The following is a 16,733-nucleotide window of genomic DNA, read 5'->3' as shown; positions in this document are numbered from 1 at the left end:
ATTGGAAGAGAAGGTACAAATTAGGACTGTTAAGATTCCATTCAAAGATTCTTCTATGGACCATGATAAGCGTTTGCGATAGGAGCTTTCCATACTCCATACAGGTTTTTTTTTTACTTAGAAACTTGTGTTAAGGTAGAGAATTATGCTACAAAACACAACTGTGTAAATACTTCTTGAAAGTGCCTTAAGTTGTGTGTATGTGTGTTTTAAAACTGGAATTTTCAGTATCATACCACAGGAGGAAAGATGTGAGGTAAATACTCAACATGATTTACAAAAAATTGGACAGAAGTTGGGAGCCAGTGAACTGCTTTGACACTAACTAGATTCTCAGTTGTTAACAATCCCATGTGGTTCTCGTGAATCACGCTGCGTCTGGCCTCATATCACCCGAACAGATGAAGGGGACTGCTCCTCCTCTCCCGGCACGACACGTGTGGGCTTTGCCCCATCTTGATGAGTTCACAGACTCCTTTCCTTGAGCCCCCATCTTTAAGCCCACAGCAGAGTGGCTATTGGATTCAGTGTGCCCTGGCGAGTTCCTTACCATTTCCTCGGTCTTTTTCAAATGTGTTCATCATCCCTCCTCAGTGATGTTTAAGTCTTGTCAAGGGTAGGCCTAGGTGGTCCTTTGTTCCTTCTCTCATAGCACAGTGTTTGTGGCTTTTACTGCATGAGGTTAAAACACCTCGATGGTTGACATTTTATCTGTTCATCACTCAGGAACCAGTATGTGGTCTGGCACCCAGGAAGAAATCAATAAATATTTTGTTGATTAGTAATTCCTAAAGCCAATTCCTGCATCTTTTGAGTTTGATGACTGTTTCTGATTATGAGTGGGAAAGGGTTCTGATTGGCGTGGGGAGATAGCAAACTCCCTTTGGCCACATATTGATTCAATCACAACTCCCTTCTTTTGAATTTGCATTCTAAATGTTAACACTATTGGCAAGTATATAGGACTATATAAAAATTTAAAGAAGGTATACTGAAATATAATAAATGTGAAAAGTTGTAACAACTTTATAGCAAAATCATATTTCTTGTAGCTTAAGTTCCCCAGTTTCTGGGTTCTGGGTAATATTCTAACAGTGTCCCATGAGGGTGCTCTACCCAAATGATTGAATGAGGAACTGAAAAGACTTATCAGACGTTTAGTGTCACAGACTCATGAGCTGAATCAATACTGAAATTTCTACCTATGTTTTTTATGGCTCCACATTTTGTAAAACTCTGGGACATATTGAACATGTGAACAGGGATCTCAGTCACAGTGGTAGGACAAGGTGTGGGATAGGACTGTGCTAAAGGGTTCAGTTTGGAGGGTGGATCTCCTGTCCTTTTCCTCATTTCTTTCTGGCTGCTTTTCCTTTTTTCCTATGAGGTACTCCCCAGGGAATAGAGAAATAAGTGGACAAAAAGCAAGTATGAAAATGGGATTTATGACTTTCTATACCTAAAGCTCATAGCTCTTTCCTTTAATGCTATAATGACCCGTCTCTTTTTTTCTCTTTAAGTCCTGCTCAATGATGTTCCATTTCTCACTTTGCTATCTTTCTCTCATCAGTTGCACATGACCTATTGAGAGGGAAGACTCTTCAGACCTTGTTTGCCTCTCAGCAGAGAGCCTGGCTGTGTCTCACCAAGGGCTCTTTTCTCTGTCCTTAGTTGTTTTTTTTTTTGTTTGTTTGTTTTATGTGGATAGACCTTGTCCAGATGATTCTTTCATGTATTTTCCCCAACTTGGAATATCCACCTATCTGTTCTCCATCACTGTAGTGTTTTGTTTTTTTTTTAACTTACTTAATGTAAGTACTGGGAATTGAACCCAGGACCTCATACATGCTAAGCACGCACTCTAGCACTGAGCTATACCCTCCCCCTCCATCACAGTAGTTTTGTCTTGTCTAGAATGTCATGTAAGTACAGTCTCTCAGTATAATGCCTTTGAGATTCATCCATGTTCAATAGTGTGTGTCAGTAGTTCCTTTTTATTGCTGAGTAGTATTACATTTATGAATATATCACAGTTTACTTATCCATTCACCTATTGAAGGAAATGTCATTTCCAGTTTTTGATGATTAGAGCAGCTGTAAACAAACATACACATGTTTGTGTGAATATAAATTTTCATTTTTCTAAAAATTTTTTCTATAAATTTTTAGATTTCTGTAATTCTATAAATTTTCCTATAAATACTGAGGGGTAGAATCATATAGTAAATGTGTGTTTAATGTTACAAGAAACTGCTGAACTCTTCTCCAGAATGGCTATATCATTTTGCATTCCTACCAGAAACATATGAAAGTTCCAATTACTTTCGATCCTTGGCAGCACTTAATAGTGTCAGTATTTTTGAGCTTTTCTAATAGCTGTTCGGTATCTCATTTTGGTTTTAATTTTCTTTTCCTTAATGGATAGTGATGCTAAACATCATCTCATGTGCTTATGTGCCATCTGCATATCCTTTTTGGTGAAGTGTCTGTTGCCATCTTTGGAAATGAAAAAATTGGATTTTTTCTTACTATTTAGTTTCAAGAGTTCCCCATGTATTTTGGATCCAGGTCTTTTATCATATATGTGAATTGCAGGTATTTTCTCCTGCTCTGGCTGGTCTTTTGTTTTTCTTGTATGTTTTATAGAGAAAAAGTTTTCACTGATGACACCAGTTTAATTTTTTTCTTTGATGGATTATACATTTGGTGTCATATATAAGAACTTAGTCTAACCCCAGGCCATACAGATTTTCTTCAAAGTTATTTAAAAAAGTTTTCTAGTTTTACATTTAAATCTGTGATCCATTTTGAGTCGTGTGTGTGTGTGTGTAAAGTATGATGTTTAGGTTGAGGTTCTTTTTTTTTTTTTTTTTTTTTGGCTCAAGGGTGTCCAGTTGTCCCAACATCATTTGTCAAAAAGCCTATCCTTTCTCAATTAAATTGTCTGTATACATTTGTCAAGAATCAACTGGCCATACTTGAAACTTTTAATGGATTCTCTATTCTGTTCCATGGATCTATTCCTTTACCAGCACCACACTGTTTTGATTACTGTAGCTTTAGTGTAAATCTTAAATTGAGTAGTTTGAGTTTTCTAACTTTATTATTTTTCAAAATTGTATCTGTTCTAGTTCCTTTGCCTTTTCACATAAATTTTAGATTCAGCTTGCTGATTTCTACAAAAAAAAATCCTACTATGGTTTTGATTTTAATTGCATTGAATCTGTAGGTTTAGGGAGAATTGATGCTTCAATTACACTTGACCCTTGAGCAGTGTGGGGGTTAGGGGTATTAACCCTCTGTGCAGTAAGAAATCTGCATATAACTTTATAGTCGGTCCTCTATCCACAGTGCTACATCTGTGGATTCAACCATCCATGGATCGTGCAGTACTGCATATGTATTGATTTAAAAATAATCCATGTGTAAATGGAGCTGCACAGTCCCATCCCTTGTTCAAGGGTCAGCTGTATATTGAACTTCCCAATTCATAAATATGGTGTATTTCTCTATTTATTTAGGTTGTCTTTGATTTATTTCATCAAGGACAGTCTCTGTTTTCATCAGTGTGTTTAGATCATCTATACTCAATATTATTTTTGATATGTTTATATTTAGGCCTACCATCTTATTTTAGTCTCTTGTCTCTTTTTCACTCTTCTGTTGCCCCTTTCCTGCCTTTTTTTTGGGTTATTTGAATATTTGTTAGCATTTCATTTAAATGTATCTGTTGTTACTGATCTTAGGGGGAAATCTCTAAGTCTTTCACCATTATGATGTTAGCTATGGTTTTTCATAATGATCTTTTTTTTTTTTTTTTTTTTTTGGATTGAAGAAGTTTCCTTCCATTGCTAGTTTGTGGATTTTATGTATAGTTGTTTTTTCTTGTGATGGCCTTTATCTGGTTTTGGTATCAAGGTATGGTTTCTAATTTTTGTGGAAGTGTTTGTGAAGGATTGGTGTTAATTCTTCTTTAAACATTTAGTAGAATTCACTAGTTAAGCCATATGGGCCTGGGCTGTTCTTTGTGGGACATTTTTGGTTGCTAGTTCAGTCTCCTTACTTATCATAGACCTGTTCAGATTTGCTGTTTTATCTTGTCACATCAGTATTAGTAGTTTCTTTCCAAAAACTTGTCTGTTTCATGTAGGTTATCTAATTTGTTGGCAGCATTTCTTGTACAGTAGGTCTCCTGGAAATGAATTCTCTTAGTTTTCAACCTCTGAAAATGTCATGCACCTTCATTTCTAAAGGATGTTTATAGAATTCTGAGTTGACAGTTCTTTGCTTTCAGCACTTTATAAATACTGTTTCACTTCTTTCTCACCTCCCTGGTTTCTTTGGGAAAGTCACTCAAATCATTGTTCCCTATATGTTACATGTTTCCTCTGGTTATTTCTAAGATTTTTTTTCTTTAGTTTTTAGCAGTTTGATTATGATATGTCTGGGTATGGATTTCTTTGAGTTTATCTTGTTTGGAGTTTGCCGAGTTTCTTAAACTGTCAGTTTAGGTCTTTTGCCACATATAGGAAGTTTGCAGCCAGTATTTCTTCAAATATTTTTTTCTCAAATAGCACTCTTTCTTCTCTTCTTCTAGGACTCTGATGGCATGAATATTAGACATTTTGGTATTTTCCTGCATGTCTCTGAGACTCTTAATTCTTTGTTCATCTAGTGATATTTAAAATACACTTACTGTATTTTTCAGTTCTAAAATTTTAATTTGGTTCTTTGTCTTTTTTTGAGGTGGAGCTGAGATTTTCTATCATTCCATTATTTTCAACAGTGTTCACCCTTTCTTCCTGGAGCATGCTTATAATAGCTACTTTAAGTTGTTTGATTCCAGTACCTATGTTATCTTGAGGTTAGTGTCTTTTAATTGTCCTTTTCCTTACAAGTTGAGAGTTACCTGGTTTTTTATATGCTGAGTAATTTCAAGTTGTATTCTGGACATTTGGATATTATGTTATGCTTTTCTGGGTCTTGTTTATATCTTACGGAGACTGTTTATTTTTTCTTTTGTAAGCAGACAATTGATCTGTTGCAGGTTTTGATCTGGATTTCATGGGCTGTGTTTCTAACATCAGTTCAGTTTTCAAAGCCTTTTTGGTGTCATTTGAATTTCTCCTGTGTGTGTAATCCATTATCTTTTCCAGAGTGCAAATCTCAAAGCTGTTGGCATGCTGTTTAGGATGAGATACACAATAAACAGCTCTGAGGTGAGCCCAAATGTTAGTATGTCTCTTTGTGGTAAATTCCCTTAAGTTGCCTTCTCTCTGCAATCTCTCTGACAATTTCTGGTTCCCTGAGGCCCTCTTTTGCTTCTGCCCCCTGCCAGAAATACAGGACTGTGGTTCTCCTTTTCTGCTGTGTACTTTCTGTGACTGTCCAAAGATCAGCAGCAGAAGGCTGGCAAGAAAAAGAAGCAATGGGCATTTATCCTCTTGTTTGTGGAACTACAATTTCTCTTCTTGGAGAAAGTCATTCCCCCTTTTCTGAGTTCTTTGTGCCTACTCACTTCTGCTTCTGTTCTGTGGCTCTGTGGGATTGCCTGGAGCTGAGGTAGGAGAGATCAGAAAAAAGCAAAACCGATACAGGGGTTTTCTTTGAACATTAGGAGTTACTATTTTTTTGCTCCTTAGGCTAGAAAGTGAGGGTTTCTTTTCCAACTTCATTCTGTCCATAATAATTAGTGAGCACTTCTGGGTGCTGGGCCTTTGAATCCAGCCTGGGTGATACCAGTGGGAACAAAAACAGTAACTGAAAATTGACTACTGGTTTGGTGGTCCTCTGTGTTCTAGTTTTCTTCCTCAATCTACTGGCTACCATTTACTTTGCAGAGTCCTCAGATGTCCCATGTTTTCTGTCCAGCTTTTATATTTACATGCAGTTAAAGAGATAAGGTGGGTGTTCTTAGTCCATCTTGCCTGCAACCAGAGCTGCCATATTAGTCTTAACATCACTGCCTATAAAACAAATCCTGAGTAGGGTGGGATTTACCAGGCCTGATTTTTCTGAGACCCTAGGATGTGTTCATAATGTGTATCATGAGATTCTCACAGAATCCTTATGATTAAATAAGCTTACTTTTCTTTAATTTAAAGGAAGGGTTAGCATACTGTTTCTGTAAAGGGCCAAATGGTAAATCTTTGTATCCTTCCAGCCATACAGTCTCTGTCACAAGTTCTTAACTTGGCTATTGTTGTGTAAAAGCAGTGATAAGCAATACATAAGCTAATACATAAGATGGCTGTGTTCCAGTACAACTTTGAAATTTAAATTACTTATTCTTTTCATGTGTCAAGAAATATTCTTTGTTTTTTACTACCATTTCATAGATGATTAGCCAGATTCAGCCCATGGCCAAAGTTTTCAATGCCTGACCTTTGTCATGGATGGCTGTCTGACCCTAACCAACAACCTTTCTTGATCATAAGGGTTGTGTTTCTCCATAACAAGTAAAAAATAGGCAGGAAAACAACAGGGGTTACAGAAATCTTACAGAGGTGTTCATAGATATAACCTGTAAGTCAAAGAAGCATTTCAGTCCTTTTCTGTGTTTCTTAGATTGTGTAGCGACTGAAGGCCTTTTACATGTTTAATCTCAGTTTACCCCCATACTACTCTAAGGCAAACGCTTTCATCCTCATTTTATGGGTGAAGGGGCTGAGGCACGGAGAGGATTACTAGCATGGGCCACGTCATGCCTAAACTGGGGTTTGCACCCAGGCCAGTCCAGTGCCAGAGCTGCTGCTCTTTACATTCTAGGGCAGTGCTCATCTCCTCTCTCCGTTTTGACTTGTGTCCTTACAAAGAGACCTTGTTGATGGCCAAGTCATCAGAAGAGCTGGTACTCAAGACCTCTGTGTTCTGGTCCAGACTAGCTCGTGTATTATTGTTTGAATCTGGGCAAGTCTCTTTTTTTTTCTCTGGTCCTAGTTTCTCTGCCTATAAAATAGGAAATTGGACCAGCCAGTGTCTGTTTTTGTGTCGTTGTGGGTTTTGTGTGGTTTATGTTGTGGATTTTTGCAGCAAACTTCATGCACAGTGACCCTGGGAAGAGGTAGTGGTGTACTTTGTCCCTGGAGGGCTAGGGAAAGTTGTAGGGAGCAAGCCTGACTGTTGACTTAGAGCTCTGTAGCTATAAAGAAAAACAGCTTAAATACATTACTTCTTTTTTATCTTCAGTTTTTCACAGTATACTCCTAGATTACATTTTGCTTGATTTAGTGTTAGCCACAGAAGTTCATGCCATTTTCTTTGAATTGTTATTAGTGGAAGTCAGCAGGTGCTTAAGAAACTGTGGGTCTTGATGAAGTAGTGGTATACCTTGTTTGAAATCTATTCTGCAAATAGTGAAGCATTTCTTAAAGACTTTATGAGATAATATGAAAATGTTCATTGCTTTCTGTTCATTCCAGTATTTTAAAAAGTTACTTTCACATCATGTCTTAATTATGTAGTTGATTTACTGTTCTTTTGAACATGATGGAAGAGGAACATGTAAACAGTCTTAAAAAAACAGAGGTGAGAAATGAAGTCACATCTGCGTGCTGCTTTGTGCTAGCGATTTTTGTACATACTGTTGTACGAAGAAGTCCCAGTTTACCATGATGAGTAAGACTTGGTCTCTACCATTAAGGGGAATTTAGAGTTTAATAGGTTTAATTGTTCTCAACTGGCATTACTCTCCTTCAGTATTTGGAAATGTATGGGGCAGTTGTAATCGTCACAAATACTGAGAGTGTTATTGGACTTCAGTGTGTGGGATTGCATTATAATGAAGAGTTGGCCCACCACCCAAGTCTCTTGTAGAGCCTCTCTTGAGAAACACTGGGTTAAGCGAAATAATAGTAATGATAATAAACACTTGCATGTTGAGCACATCCAGTATGTTCTGAGAGCTCTACAAATATAGGTCTGTATTCTCTGATCTGCAGCTCTAAATTAAAAAAATCTCTAAAATTGAATTGGATATTTTTTATGAACCCATTTGGTATTAAAACGTGACCTGAATTGGTGTGAGACTTTTTTTTTTTTGGCTGAATATGTTTTTTCTTAAACAGCTTTATTGAGGTATAGTTTACATGCAATGTAATTTACCTACTTTAAGTATATAGTGCAGTGATTTATCAGTAAATTTTTAGAGTTGTATTACTATTACCACAATCCAGTTTTATAACATTTTCTTTATCTCAAATTCTCTTTAGCCTGTGTGAGACTATAATAAAGTTTTTTTCCCTTTTAGTGTCAATTTTCAGATATTCCACTGAAGAAACAAAAAGTATTTGGTTTTAGGGTGGTACTCTGGATCCTTCTGGACCCTAGGTATTCATTTTTGGAAATCTGAAAAATTCTGAATTCTAAAACCTTCCTGGGCCCAGAAGTTTCTGATAAGGGATTGTGAACCGTATGAACACATCCAGTCCTCAGAATAACCCCATGATGTAGATACCATTATTGTTCCTCATTTACAGTTGTGGAGACTGAGGCACAGAGGGTAAGACCACTCACTTTAGGCTGTAGATTATGCTGTACACAGAAATTGACACATTGTAACTAACTATACGTCAATTAAAAAAATATATATAATGCTGTTACGTGAATGGTAAAGCCACATTTAGAACCTAGGTATGGTCATACCAGTTTGCCTTACCCCTGCTTCATTTATCCAAGACTGAAATGAATGCTGCTGGGAGTCCAGAATAGAAAACCAAGAAAATAGCATGACAGCTGGGCCTGTAATAGTATATGCCTGCTTAGAGATGGAGGAAATCATGTTCTTCTTCTGTTTTTATTTGAGTTGATACTAAAGAATATTTTAAAGTTCAACTAAACATACCATGAAAACCAGCAGACCCACAGTCCCCATTCACTAAATCGTCATTATCTTCACTCCTCTGTGTATCCCTCCCCCTCCCCTTCTCTCCCCACACAGAGGGGACCACTATCCAGAATTTCATGTCTAACTTCTTTACTATTTTTCTCTTTCTGGCTTACTTCACTTAGAATGATGATCTCTAGGTCCATCTATGTTGCTGCAAATGGCATTGTTTTATTCTTTTTATGGCTGAGTAGTATTCCATTGTATAAATATACCACAACTTCTGCATCTAGTCATCTGTCGAAGGACATTTAAGTTGCTTCCATGTCTTGGCTATTGTATATAGTGCTGCTGTGAACATTGGAGTGCATGTATCTTTTCGAATTAGAGTTCCCTCTGGATATATACCCAGGAGTGGGACCATATGGTAAGTCTATTTTTAGTTTTTTGAGGAATCTTCATACTGTTTTCCATAATGGCTGCACCAAACTACATTGCCACCAGCAGTGTAGGAGAGTTCCCTTTTATCCGCACCCTCTCCAGCATTTATCATTCATAGATTTCTGAATGATGGCCATTCTGACTGCTATGAGGTGATATGTCATTATACTTTTGATTTGCATTTCTCTGATAACTAGTGATATTGAGCATTTTTTCATGTGCCTATTGGCCATTTGTATGTGTTCACTGGAGAATTGCTTGTTTAGGTCTTCTGCCCATATTTGGATTAAGTTGTTTGTTTTTTTTGTTATTAAATTATATGAGCTGTTTATATATTCTGTGAAATTAAGCCTTTGTTAGTCACATCATTTGCAAATATTTTCTCCCATTACATAGGTTGTCATTTTGTTTTGCTTATGGTTTCCTTTGCTGTGCAAAAGCTTGTAAGTTTAATTAGGTCCCATTTGTTTATTTTTGCTCTTACTTCTATTGCCTGGGTATACTGACCTATGAGAACATTGCTAAGATTTATGTCAGAGAATTTTTTCCTTATGTTTTCTTCTAGGAGATTTATCGTGCCTTGTCTTACATCTTCTTTACTTTTCTTGGTAGTTATACCACATGTTTTAATCCCTTCTATCTTTAGTTGTGCACATTTTTGAAGTTCATACAAATGGAATTATATGGAGTACATTCTTCTCTAACTTGCAGTTTTCTCTCAATTACAGTTTTGAAATTTATCTGCAGTTCATTTGTTTTCATTGCTGTACAGGAGACTATATTGTCATCTATTTATACGTTTTCTGATAATCAACGTTTGTGATGTTTCCTTTCTTTTCATAACTTAAATGGTGCTATGGTGCATAGTCTTCTGAATTTCTCTTGGTGCACCAGGGCAAAGAATTACCTCAGAGTGGAGTTACAAGATGCGTGTGCATGTTCAACTTTACTGGATGATGGATATTTGCTTTCCAAAGGGTTACATAAGTTTATGCTCTCCTCTAAGGATGTACGAGTGTTGGATTTGCTTTCATATTCTTATCACTTGATATCACACTTCGTACTTTTTTAAATCTAATGAGTCCGAAATGGTATTTCATTGAGGTTTTAATGTGTATTTCTCTGATGACTAATGAGGTTAAGCATCTTTTTCATGGCCGTTTAGTTTTTCTCTTTTCTGAAGTGTCTGTCTAGCCCTGTGCCCATTTTTCTGGTGGACTGCCTTTGTCTTATTCATTCACTGATGTCCTTTATATGTTCTGCATACTAGTCCTTTGTCAATTCTATGCTATACAAATATTCTTCCCAGTTAGTAGCTTGTCCTTTTGTTCTCTTTGTGGTGTCTTTTGATGAACAGAGTTACTAATTTTAATGTAACTAATCAAGTCATCTTTTCCTTCATGAATTTTTTCCCCCTTAGTTTATTTAACAATTGCTTATGGAGCCCTTGGTATGTGCCAGACATTTTTCTAAGCACTTTCTGTAAATTGAAAAACAAGGTATCACATCTTAGGAATTAAGTTGCCTTATTTACCAAGTAAGATATAAGGAACACTCAGTTGGTCTTAATGGCTGATGTACAGTTTGGTACTTATGTCATTTTGATTCTATTGAGGAAATTGAGCTAGAATGCTTTTAGTCTCCACTGGGAATACTTCTGCTTCCCAAATGTTCCATCAGAGTAATAGAAAATGCAGTGTGTATAATATATATTCAGGCACACACTGCTCTTTCCTGTGACCCTTCTGTCTGTAGAAAGTATCATTTATGCCATAAATATCAGTTAACTTTCAGATAACACCAGTGCTCCGAGTCATAGCCTTTCCCAACCTGGTTGGCCGAAGTGAAGCATGATTGGGCTTTGTGAAAATTATGATTACTGTTTCTTTATGATGGAGAGTCTGATAATTCCTAGACAATGGGGAGCCATTACCTTAAGTAAAACTTGACAATCTGGAGTCTTTCCAGCCTGAAGACCACAGCAAGTTCTTATCATGGACCAAAGAAATACATCATCTCCCAGTGCTACTACCACTTCATCTCTTACATCTCCTTTTCAGTCCACTCCAGCCCAAGTTAGTCTTCAGAATAGGCCCTCCTCCTTCTGCCTGGAATGTGCTTCCCCAGATGTATTTTGGTTCAGTCCTAATCACCCAGGTCTCTGCTCTTAAGTCATCTTCCCAGATATGTCGTCCCTGACCAGCCTCTAAAACAGCTTCCATGCTACATCTTGCTTGCCTTTCTGTTGGAAACTTCAGCTCTCTGGATAGCTCTTTCTATGAGTATTTCTTTCATTACACACTAAGCTCCTTGAAGCAAGGTTCTGGTTTAAATTTTTTCTTCTGTCATCCCTGCTGTCTTCCTGCAGGGACGTAGGACTGAACCCTGAATGCTGCTCTGCTCACGGTAGACTCTCTAGCTGTCTGGGAGGATGCAGGTAGTAGTTGTCTTCCAAGGAGGAGAGCAGTAAATTAGGCAACACTGTCATTTCTTACACAAACTTCTGGCCGAAGTAGCATTTTCACTCTGAATTCCTGTAAGTACTTTTCTTTCTTCTTTTTTAAAATTGAAGTACAGTTGGTTTACAGTGTTGTGTTAGTTTCTGGTGTACAGCATAGTGATTCAGTTATACATATATATACTCTTTTTTATATTCTTTTTCATTGTAGGTTATTACAAATTATTGAATATAATTCCCTGTGCTATACAGTAGGACTTTGTTGTTTGTCATTCTGTATATAGTAGTTTGTCTCTGCTAATCCCAAACTCCCAATTTATCTCTCCCCTCTTCCCCTTTAGTAACCATAAGTTTGTTTCTATGTCTGTGAGTCTGTTTTTGTTTTGTAAATAAGTTCATTTGTGTTACTTTTTAAAGATTCTACATGTAAGTGATATATATTTGTCTTTATCTGTCTGACTTACTTGCTTAGTATGATAATCTCCAGGTCCACATTGCTGCAAATGGCATTATTTTATTCTTTTTCATGGCTGAGTAGTATTTCTGTGTGTGTGTGTGTATGTGTGTGTGTGTGTAAGATTGCTGGATCATATGGTAACTCTCTTTCTAGTTTTTAATGAATCTCCATATTGTTTTCTATAGTGGCTGCACCAAATTCTTTATGTACTTTTCTTGAGTCTCGTGTAAGAAAATTCGATTGACTATAATCTTGATGAGAGAGGGGCTGGTCTGTTTTGTTCACAGTAGAATCTCCAGTTCCTAGTGCAGTGCCTGACTCATGGTACCCACAAAAAAATGTTTACCAGTAACACATGGCTGAATCTGACTTTGGTGTATGTGAAATTCATTATTGTTATTGATGTCAAAAATTATACTTTAAAATTACAAGAATGACACTCTCCTTACAGGATCTGTAAGGAACAATAGTTTCTCATTGTCAAAGAGCCTTTGTTGCTCACGTGACCTTTGGTGTTAGGCAAAAAGTATGACAGACATGTACCCAATTCTGTATAGCTGGTGTATTCATAGATGTTCAGACCTCAGAGTCTCTTCTGAGCACTTTACTGTTTTTACTTCATTTAGTGGTGCCCTTATAACTTTAAAGAATTCATACACCTTCCAGAATACTTATGTTCCTACTCCTTCCTCATCAGAGAGTTGAAGCCTCAAGTGTTTGTCAACTTTAATAGTAGAACAGCCAGTTATTTTACCAGCAAAAGCCAGCTTATTAAGGAATAGCTAGAGGAATTTTGATACTGGATATGCAAACTGTGGTGGACTACAGACAATTCTCAAAGAAGGAGAACTTTCTTTTGTGGGGAAAAGGGGAGAGTTGAGAGGGGCTGTAATAACCAAGGAGTCCATTGGAGGAAGCTGGGAGTCCAAAGTATGGAGGCTTCTCATTGGTTAGGCTACTACAGTCTCTGGGCTTTTGTTGGGCAGAGTTTTCTTCCTGCAGGATAGTAAGGTGGGAGACACCTTCCTGTTGGAGTAATTGATGATGCATGGCTGGTCCTGAGAGCTCACTCTGTAGTCCTGTCTTGACTTTAATTTTAGCTGAGGTTTTAGCTGAGAGATTACTGAGGAATGAGAACCTATATTCTAGGATTAATGTAAGAGATCAAGGGAAGATAATCCAGCCACTGATAGAAAACTCTGTATTTAAAAAAATAAACCAATTGTCTATAGTTTAAAGCATCCTCACTAATAAGCATTTTCTTAGGATGAAAAGTATACCATGTCTGGTATGTATTTTGCCTGGGTGTGGCTATATGGTGCTGAGACAGGAGCAAGGGCCAAAGCTTTTGCCAGTTTTTCCAGGCAGGATTGTATCAGGAATTCCTTGAGAATGAGGAGTTCTAGTTTATGGGTTTCTTTCTGACTGGAAGGAGCATGGGCCTGGGCAGAGCACTCGGCTAGGCGTCAGAAGGCCTAGTCTTGTGACCATAAGTAAGGCATTTAACTTAATTAAGCCTCAGTGTCCTCACTTAACACAGACAGAGACATCATGGGGTTGATGTTTGGATCAAGTGAGAGAATGTGATTCTTTGTGGACGATGAATTTCTGTGAAAATAAGATGGTGAGGTAGTCTTGCATATGTGCTTGGCAAGACCCCAAACTCGGATAACTGCAACTGTTTATCCTTTTATGTCCCTGCACCAGTGCAGCTAAGAATGGTTGCAGATGTCATCTAGCTGTGTTGGTTGGTAATCTTCAAAATGATCACTAACTCAAATGAGAACTTCATGCCATTGGCATTTATACTATGTTTAATCAAGACCATTCTCTCTCTCATTTCTTGACACCAATTTCATACATTCTCCTCTCTCCTTAAAACTCCAGAACCTCCTTCCCATCCTTGTTCTCTGCTGATGGCCTTATTTCCTGTTCCCTGAGAAAGTTGAAGCCATCAGTAGAGAAATTCTGAGTTCCTGCCACCACATCCACCCATCTGTCTGCCTTTCTGTCCACAGGTGCTGCTGCCACGTCCCTGTTACCCAAGCAAGCCCTTGGCCTAGGGCTTGATCTCCAGATTGCATCCTGCCTCACCAGTTCAATACAGGCATGACAGTTCTCTGGCTTTGTTGTGCATACTGCATCTTTCCTGTCAGTGCACAAACATGCTGTTATTATTTCTCCCATTTAGGTACAGACCCTCTCTTGAACCCTTTTTAGCCACTAGCTGCAAATCCATTTTTCTCTTTAGGTAAACTTTTCAAATTTTCTATGTTCTCTGTTGCATTCTTCTCTCCTCACATTACTCTTTGAACTCATCTAATCATGTGTTTGCTACCACCGCTCCACTATAACTGCTCTCATCAAGGTGACTGCTGATCGTCTCGTGGCAAAATCCACTGGTTTGTTTTCAGCTCTTTCTGTACTCGAAGTACTTGCAGCTGAAGCACTTGCAACACCCTCCTCCTTGATACACTGTCTTCTCACTTGCCACATGCTGTGGTTTTTCCCCACCTTACCTGCTGCTCCCTTTCGGTCTCTTTTGCTGATTCTCCCTGATCTCTTCCTGCTGGAGTGCTTGGGACGCAGGCAGCAGACCACTTCCTCTTCCCATCAGCGTTCCTGTCCTTAGTGGTCTTACCCAGTTTGTTGTTTTAAGTATATTCAGAGGCCAAGATCCCAGGGACTTCTGGCTCAGGCCTCACTCCTACACTCCAGGCTTGTGTATCCACCCTGTCCCTGGAAAGGCCTGTCTCATCCTGCTCGCCCCGCATGTTCTCCTCTGAAGCACTTGTGGCCACTGACAGGCTGTCGCTGTGCTGCCTGATTGGTGGTTGTCATCTCTGCCCTGCACTAGAATGGAGGCTCCACAGGGGAGGTTTCTCTTCATCTGTAGCCGCTGCACCTAGACAAGTGATGTGTTAAAATGCAGTTCTCAGTCACTGTCACCACGCCCTGTCTCAGCTCTCCCTACATCCGACGGTGCTCCAGCCCTTTGTCGATAGGGCTGGTCTTGGAAATCTCTTAATAAATCCATTTTGGCAAAATGGTATCATTATTTCTGTAGAATGCTGTTTAATATCAGACATTTCTAGTATGCAGTATGAGGTACATTCTTTATGATTAATTGAGGGGGGCCATTTGGAGTAGTAGAAAGATCTTGACTTAAGAGCCAAATACTTCTGAGTTTAAATTCTTGCTGTGCCACTAAATAGCTACAGAGCCTTAGTCAAAACATAGCAACCCTAGGCCTCAGTTTTCTCTCATTTGTGAAATGAAATATTTGTTTCAGAGAGCTGTTGTGAGAGATTGTGCTGAGGATGTAGACTGCATCTGGCATAATTTTTGGCACATGATACATCTTCAGTAATGATGACTGTTAGGATTACTGTCCTTGGTTGTATAGACGATCTGTAAGATTGCTCACAATTTAAAAATTTTGAAATAAAAATTTTGCGATTTTTCAATGTTGGCAGTTGGTCTTTGGTTGAAAACATGACTGTTTAATACAACATTGTTTCTGTGGTAAAAATTAGATTTGATTTACATTGTTTCAACTTACAGAGTCTTTTTCAGGAATTTATTCTGCTGCAGAGTTCAAGGACTGCCTTTCAGTAAAATTTACTTAACCAGAGTGCTTAGGAATGGAATGTTCTGGAGGGATTGAATCTCCTAATTAATGAAAAGAACTCATTTTGTGGGGGAAGTTATTTCTAAAATGCCTTTATATGTACACCGAGCATAATTCCCAAGTGTACACCGTGTGCTCAGTCACTACTTGGTTACTTGTCTTTAGCCTGGAAATACTTACCTGAGCTTCTGTAGTGATTACTCTGAGCTGTAAGCTATAGGAAGTGCCATTGATGCTAATAAATATGAACTCAGTATAGATACTTACTTTAAGTATTACTTAAAATACTTTTAAGCCACATTCATGATAATTATTGATTGGTAGTACCCACTTGGAGGAGGAGGATTACAAATGGCCCCAGCTCAAAGGGAGCTGAGCAGGAAAGTCAAGACAGTGCGTGTGAACACACATATCTGCGTGTGTCCATGCACATGTGGACTCACGTGGTTAAATGACAATGCGAGTGCAAAATGCTGAGTGCAGAATACAGTCCAGTATGTATCACTGGACAGTGTGTGGTAAGTGCCAAATGAGCAGGATAAATTTAAGTACTGTGATTTCAAAGAAGGAGTAATTAGCAGAGGCTAAAAATGGGCAGAGAAAGCTTCCTGGAAAAAGTGAGATTGGAGCTGGGCATTTGGCTGAGTCAGAGCATGTCTCTGTGTGATGAAGTTTATGAGGCTGGTCCAGCCAGGAACAGGAGGATGGTTGTCCAGCCAGTCCATACCCACGTCTGGAAGGATGGCCTGGCAATCACCTTACAGCTCCGGCTGTGAACACAGCACATCTTACCTAAGTCATGTCCTTGTTTGCCACTTGTGATTTTGATTATTGTGACTTCAGATCAAGACTGGTGGGGGGAGGCAGGGTTCTTAAGCTGGAAGGGCAAGGGAGGGAGTTTAGGACCAGGTTTGTTGTGAGG

The 16,733-nt window shown here is 38.4% G+C and overlaps 1 protein-coding gene across 8 annotated transcripts in view; it reads left to right on the top strand.

The window, feature by feature from the left end:
• The window catches only part of CACNA1D (calcium voltage-gated channel subunit alpha1 D), a 295,056-nt gene that overhangs the window by 67,923 nt on the left and 210,400 nt on the right, over positions 1–16,733 (top strand). The gene's annotated exons all lie outside the window — the stretch shown is intronic.

Source organism: Camelus bactrianus, chromosome 17 (genome assembly GCF_048773025.1).
Source record: "Camelus bactrianus isolate YW-2024 breed Bactrian camel chromosome 17, ASM4877302v1, whole genome shotgun sequence".
NCBI lineage: Eukaryota > Metazoa > Chordata > Mammalia > Artiodactyla > Camelidae > Camelus > Camelus bactrianus.
Note: the sequence above shows the minus strand (reverse complement) of the source record. Positions and strands in the feature narration are given on the sequence as shown.